Raw genomic sequence first — 6,000 nt, 5'->3', positions numbered from 1 at the left:
CTTCCATTCCAGTAACAAACAGCCAATCCCTTCCATTCCACTAACAAACAGCCAATCCCTTCCATTCCAGTAACAAACAGCCAATCCCTTCCATCCCACTAACAAACAGCCAATCCCTTCCATCCCACTAACAAACAGCCAATCCCTTCCATTCCAGTAACAAACAGCCAATCCCTTCCATTCCAGTAACAAACAGCCAATCCCTTCCATCCCAGTAACAAACAGCCAATCCCTTCCATCCCAGTAACAAACAGCCAATCCCTTCCATCCCACTAACAAACAGCCAATCCCTTCCATCCCACTAACAAACAGCCAATCCCTTCCATTCCAGTAACAAACAGCCAATCCCTTCCATTCCAGTAACAAACAGCCAATCCCTTCCATTCCAGTAACAAACAGCCAATCCCTTCCATTCCAGTAACAAACAGCCAATCCCTTCCATCCCAGTAACAAACAGCCAATCCCTTCCATTCAACTAACAAACAGCCAATCCCTTCCATTCAACTAACAAACAGCCAATCCCTTCCATCCCAGTAACAAACAGCCAATCCCTTCCATCCAGTAACAAACAGCCAATCCCTTCCATCCCACTAACAACAGCCAATCCCTTCCATCCCAGTAACAAACAGCCAATCCCTTCCATCCCAGTAACAAACAGCCAATCCCTTCCATCCCAGTAACAAACAGCCAATCCCTTCCATCCCACTAACAAACAGCCAATCCCTTCCATCCCAGTAACAAACAGCCAATCCCTTCCATCCCACTAACAAACAGCCAATCCCTTCCATTCCACTAACAAACAGCCAATCCCTTCCATTCCACTAACAAACAGCCAATCCCTTCCATTCCACTAACAAACAGCCAATCCCTTCCATCCCACTAACAAACAGCCAATCCCTTCCATTCCAGTAACAAACAGCCAATCCCTTCCATTCCAGTAACAAACAGCCAATCCCTTCCATTCCAGTAACAAACAGCCAATCCCTTCCATTCCAGTAACAAACAGCCAATCCCTTCCATCCCAGTAACAAACAGCCAATCCCTTCCATTCCACTAACAAACAGCCAATCCCTTCCATCCCAGTAACAAACAGCCAATCCCTTCCATCCCAGTAACAAACAGCCAATCCCTTCCATCCCAGTAACAAACAGCCAATCCCTTCCATCCCACTAACAAACAGCCAATCCCTTCCATCCCAGTAACAAACAGCCAATCCCTTCCATTCCACTAACAAACAGCCAATCCCTTCCATCCCACTAACAAACAGCCAATAACAGTCGGACTCCGGTTGTTTTGAAAAATGTGAATCTTTACTCAAATGCCAAAGGCAACGTTTCAGGTTTTAATCCTAGCCCTTTACTCAGCCAATCACAGTGACTTGAACACAGTGGGTGGAGCTTTATTTACACTCTGAAGCCCTCCCCTCCCCCCCCCCCCCCCATAGGCGCAGGGAGACACAGGGGCTTATTCCTCTCTTAGCAATGTCTGACTGGGGGGATTCACAGACTGTACTGGTATCCATACAGCCCTGCAACTGCCTAATGGTTCCTACAGTACATGGGGGCCTTATTGCCTGGGTCTGGTACTGACCCCAACTGGGGGGGGCTGTTTGTGCCTCTGGGTACTGGGAATGCCAGGGGGGCTGTAAGGTGCCACAGACAGTCACTATTTATTGGGCTGGGGGGGCTGTTTGTGCCTCTGGGTACTGGGAATGCCAGGGGGGCTGTAAGGTGCCACAGACAGTCACTATTTATTGGGCTGGGGGGGGGCTGTTTGTGCCTCTGGGTACTGGGAATGCCAGGGGGGCTGTAAGGTGCCACAGACAGTCACTATTTATTGGGCTGGGGGGGGGCTGTTTGTGCCTCTGGGTACTGGGAATGCCAGGGGGGGGGGCTGTAAGGTGCCACAGACAGTCACTATTTATTGGGCTGGGGGGGCTGTTTTGTGCCTCTGGGTACTGGGAATGCCAGGGGGGCTGTAAGGTGCCACAGACAGTCACTATTTATTGGGCTGGGGGGGGCTGTTTGTGCCTCTGGGTACTGGGAATGCCAGGGGGGGGGGCTGTAAGGTGCCACAGTCACTATTTATTGGGCTGGGGGGGGGGGCTGTTTGTGCCTCTGGTACTGGGAATGCCAGGGGGGCTGTAAGGTGCCACAGACAGTCACTATTTATTGGGCTGGGGGGGGGGCTGTTTGTGCCTCTGGGTACTGGGAATGCCGGGGGGGCTGTAAGGTGCCACAGACAGTCACTATTTATTGGGCTGGGGGGGGGCTGTTTGTGCCTCTGGGTACTGGGAATGCCGGGGGGCTGTAAGGTGCCACAGACAGTCACTATTTATTGGGCTGGGGGGGCTGTTTGTGCCTCTGGGTACTGGGAATGCCAGGGGGGCTGTAAGGTGCCACAGACAGTCACTATTTATTGGGCTGGGGGGGGGGGCTGTTTGTGCCTCTGGGTACTGGGAATGCCAGGGGGGCTGTAAGGTGCCACAGACAGTCACTATTTATTGGGCTGGGGGGGGGGGCTGTTTGTGCCTCTGGGTACTGGGAATGCCAGGGGGGCTGTAAGGTGCCACAGACAGTCACTATTTATTGGGCTGGGGGGGGGCTGTTTGTGCCTCTGGGTACTGGGAATGCCAGGGGGTGCTGTAAGGTGCCACAGACAGTCACTATTTATTGGGCTGGGGGGGGGGCTGTTTGTGCCTCTGGGTACTGGGAATGCCAGGGGGGCTGTAAGGTGCCACAGACAGTCACTATTTATTGGGCTGGGGGGGCTGTTTGTGCCTCTGGGTACTGGGAATGCCAGGGGGCTGTAAGGTGCCACAGACAGTCACTATTTATTGGGCTGGGGGGGGCTGTTTGTGCTCTGGGTACTGGGAATGCCAGGGGGGCTGTAAGGGGCCACAGACAGTCACTATTTATTGGGCTGGGGGGGGGCTGTTTGTGCCTCTGGGTACTGGGAATGCCAGGGGGGCTGTAAGGTGCCACAGACAGTCACTATTTATTGGGCTGGGGGGGGGGCTGTTTGTGCCTCTGGGTACTGGGAATGCCAGGGGGGCTGTAAGGTGCCACAGACAGTCACTATTTATTGGGCTGGGGGGGGGGCTGTTTGTGCCTCTGGGTACTGGGAATGCCAGGGGGGCTGTAAGGTGCCACAGACAGTCACTATTTATTGGGCTGGGGGGGGGGGCTGTTTGTGCCTCTGGGTACTGGGAATGCCAGGGGGGCTGTAAGGTGCCACAGACAGTCACTATTTATTGGGCTGGGGGGGGCTGTTTGTGCCTCTGGGTACTGGGAATGCCAGGGGGGCTGTAAGGTGCCACAGACAGTCACTATTTATTGGGCTGGGGGGGGGCTGTTTGTGCCTCTGGGTACTGGGAATGCCAGGGGGGCTGTAAGGTGCCACAGACAGTCACTATTTATTGGGCTGGGGGGGGGGCTGTTTGTGCCTCTGGGTACTGGGAATGCCAGGGGGGCTGTAAGGTGCCACAGACAGTCACTATTTATTGGGCTGGGGGGGGGTGTTTGTGCCTCTGGGTACTGGGAATGCCAGGGGGGCTGTAAGGTGCCACAGACAGTCACTATTTATTGGGCTGGGGGGGGGGGCTGTTTGTGCCTCTGGGTACTGGGAATGCCAGGGGGGCTGTAAGGTGCCACAGACAGTCACTATTTATTGGGCTGGGGGGGGGTGTTTGTGCCTCTGGGTACTGGAATGCCAGGGGGGCTGTAAGGTGCCCAGACAGTCACTATTTATTGGGCTGGGGGGGCTGTTTGTGCCTCTGGGTACTGGGAATGCCAGGGGGGCTGTAAGGTGCCACAGACAGTCACTATTTATTGGGCTGGGGGGGTGTTTGTGCCTCTGGGTACTGGGAATGCCAGGGGGGCTGTAAGGTGCCACAGACAGTCACTATTTATTGGGCTGGGGGGGCTGTTTGTGCCTCTGGGTACTGGGAATGCCAGGGGGGCTGTAAGGTGCCACAGACAGTCACTATTTATTGGGCTGGGGGGGTGTTTGTGCCTCTGGGTACTGGGAATGCCAGGGGGGCTGTAAGGTGCCACAGACAGTCACTATTTATTGGGCTGGGGGGGGCTGTTTGTGCCTCTGGGTACTGGGAATGCCAGGGGGGCTGTAAGGTGCCACAGACAGTCACTATTTATTGGGCTGGGGGGGGGGGGGCTGTTTGTGCCTCTGGGTACTGGGAATGCCGGGGGGGCTGTAAGGTGCCACAGACAGTCACTATTTATTGGGCTGGGGGGGGGCTGTTTGTGCCTCTGGGTACTGGGAATGCCGGGGGGGGCTGTAAGGTGCCACAGACAGTCACTATTTATTGGGCTGGGGGGGCTGTTTGTGCCTCTGGGTACTGGGAATGCCGGGGGGGCTGTAAGGTGCCACAGACAGTCACTATTTATTGGGCTGGGGGGCTGTTTGTGCCTCTGGGTACTGGGAATGCCAGGGGGGCTGTAAGGTGCCACAGACAGTCACTATTTATTGGGCTGGGGGGGGGGGCTGTTTGTGCCTCTGGGTACTGGGAATGCCAGGGGGGCTGTAAGGTGCCACAGACAGTCACTATTTCTTGGGCTGGGGGGGCTGTTTGTGCCTCTGGGTACTGGGAATGCCAGGGGGGCTGTAAGGTGCCACAGACAGTCACTATTTTATTGGGCTGGGGGGCTGTTTGTGCCTCTGGGTACTGGGAATGCCAGGGGGGCTGTAAGGTGCCACAGACAGTCACTATTTATTGGGCTGGGGGGGGGGGCTGTTTGTGCCTCTGGGTACTGGGAATGCTGGGGGGGCTGTAAGGTGCCACAGACAGTCACTATTTATTGGGCTGGGGGGGGCTGTTTGTGCCTCTGGGTACTGGGAATGCCGGGGGGGGCTGTAAGGTGCCACAGACAGTCACTATTTATTGGGCTGGGGGGGCTGTTTGTGCCTCTGGGTACTGGGAATGCCGGGGGGGCTGTAAGGTGCCACAGACAGTCACTATTTATTGGGCTGGGGGGGCTGTTTGTGCCTCTGGGTACTGGGAATGCCAGGGGGGCTGTAAGGTGCCACAGACAGTCACTATTTATTGGGCTGGGGGGGGGGGGCTGTTTGTGCCTCTGGGTACTGGGAATGCCAGGGGGGCTGTAAGGTGCCACAGACAGTCACTATTTATTGGGCTGGGGGGGCTGTTTGTGCCTCTGGGTACTGGGAATGCCAGGGGGGCTGTAAGGTGCCACAGACAGTCACTATTTATTGGGCTGGGGGGGGGGGCTGTTTGTGCCTCTGGGTACTGGGAATGCCAGGGGGGCTGTAAGGTGCCACAGACAGTCACTATTTATTGGGCTGGGGGGGGGGGCTGTTTGTGCCTCTGGGTACTGGGAATGCCGGGGGGCTGTAAGGTGCCACAGACAGTCACTATTTATTGGGCTGGGGGGGGCTGTTTGTGCCTCTGGGTACTGGGAATGCCGGGGGGGGCTGTAAGGTGCCACAGACAGTCACTATTTATTGGGCTGGGGGGGCTGTTTGTGCCTCTGGGTACTGGGAATGCCGGGGGGGCTGTAAGGTGCCACAGACAGTCACTATTTATTGGGCTGGGGGGGCTGTTTGTGCCTCTGGGTACTGGGAATGCCAGGGGGGCTGTAAGGTGCCACAGACAGTCACTATTTATTGGGCTGGGGGGCTGTTTGTGCCTCTGGGTACTGGGAATGCCAGGGGGGCTGTAAGGTGCCACAGACAGTCCACTATTTATTGGGCTGGGGGGGGCTGTTTGTGCCTCTGGGTACTGGGAATGCCGGGGGGGCTGTAAGGTGCCACAGACAGTCACTATTTATTGGGCTGGGGGGCTGTTTGTGCCTCTGGGTACTGGGAATGCCGGGGGGGCTGTAAGGTGCCACAGACAGTCACTATTTATTGGGCTGGGGGGGCTGTTTGTGCCTCTGGGTACTGGGAATGCCAGGGGGGCTGTAAGGTGCCACAGACAGTCACTATTTATTGGGCTGGGGGGGCTGTTTGTGCCTCTGGGTA

The sequence above is a fragment of the Xenopus tropicalis genome, chromosome 8 (assembly GCF_000004195.4).
Source record: "Xenopus tropicalis strain Nigerian chromosome 8, UCB_Xtro_10.0, whole genome shotgun sequence".
NCBI classification, from domain to species: Eukaryota; Metazoa; Chordata; class Amphibia; order Anura; family Pipidae; genus Xenopus; species Xenopus tropicalis.
This window is presented reverse-complemented; position numbering follows the sequence as displayed.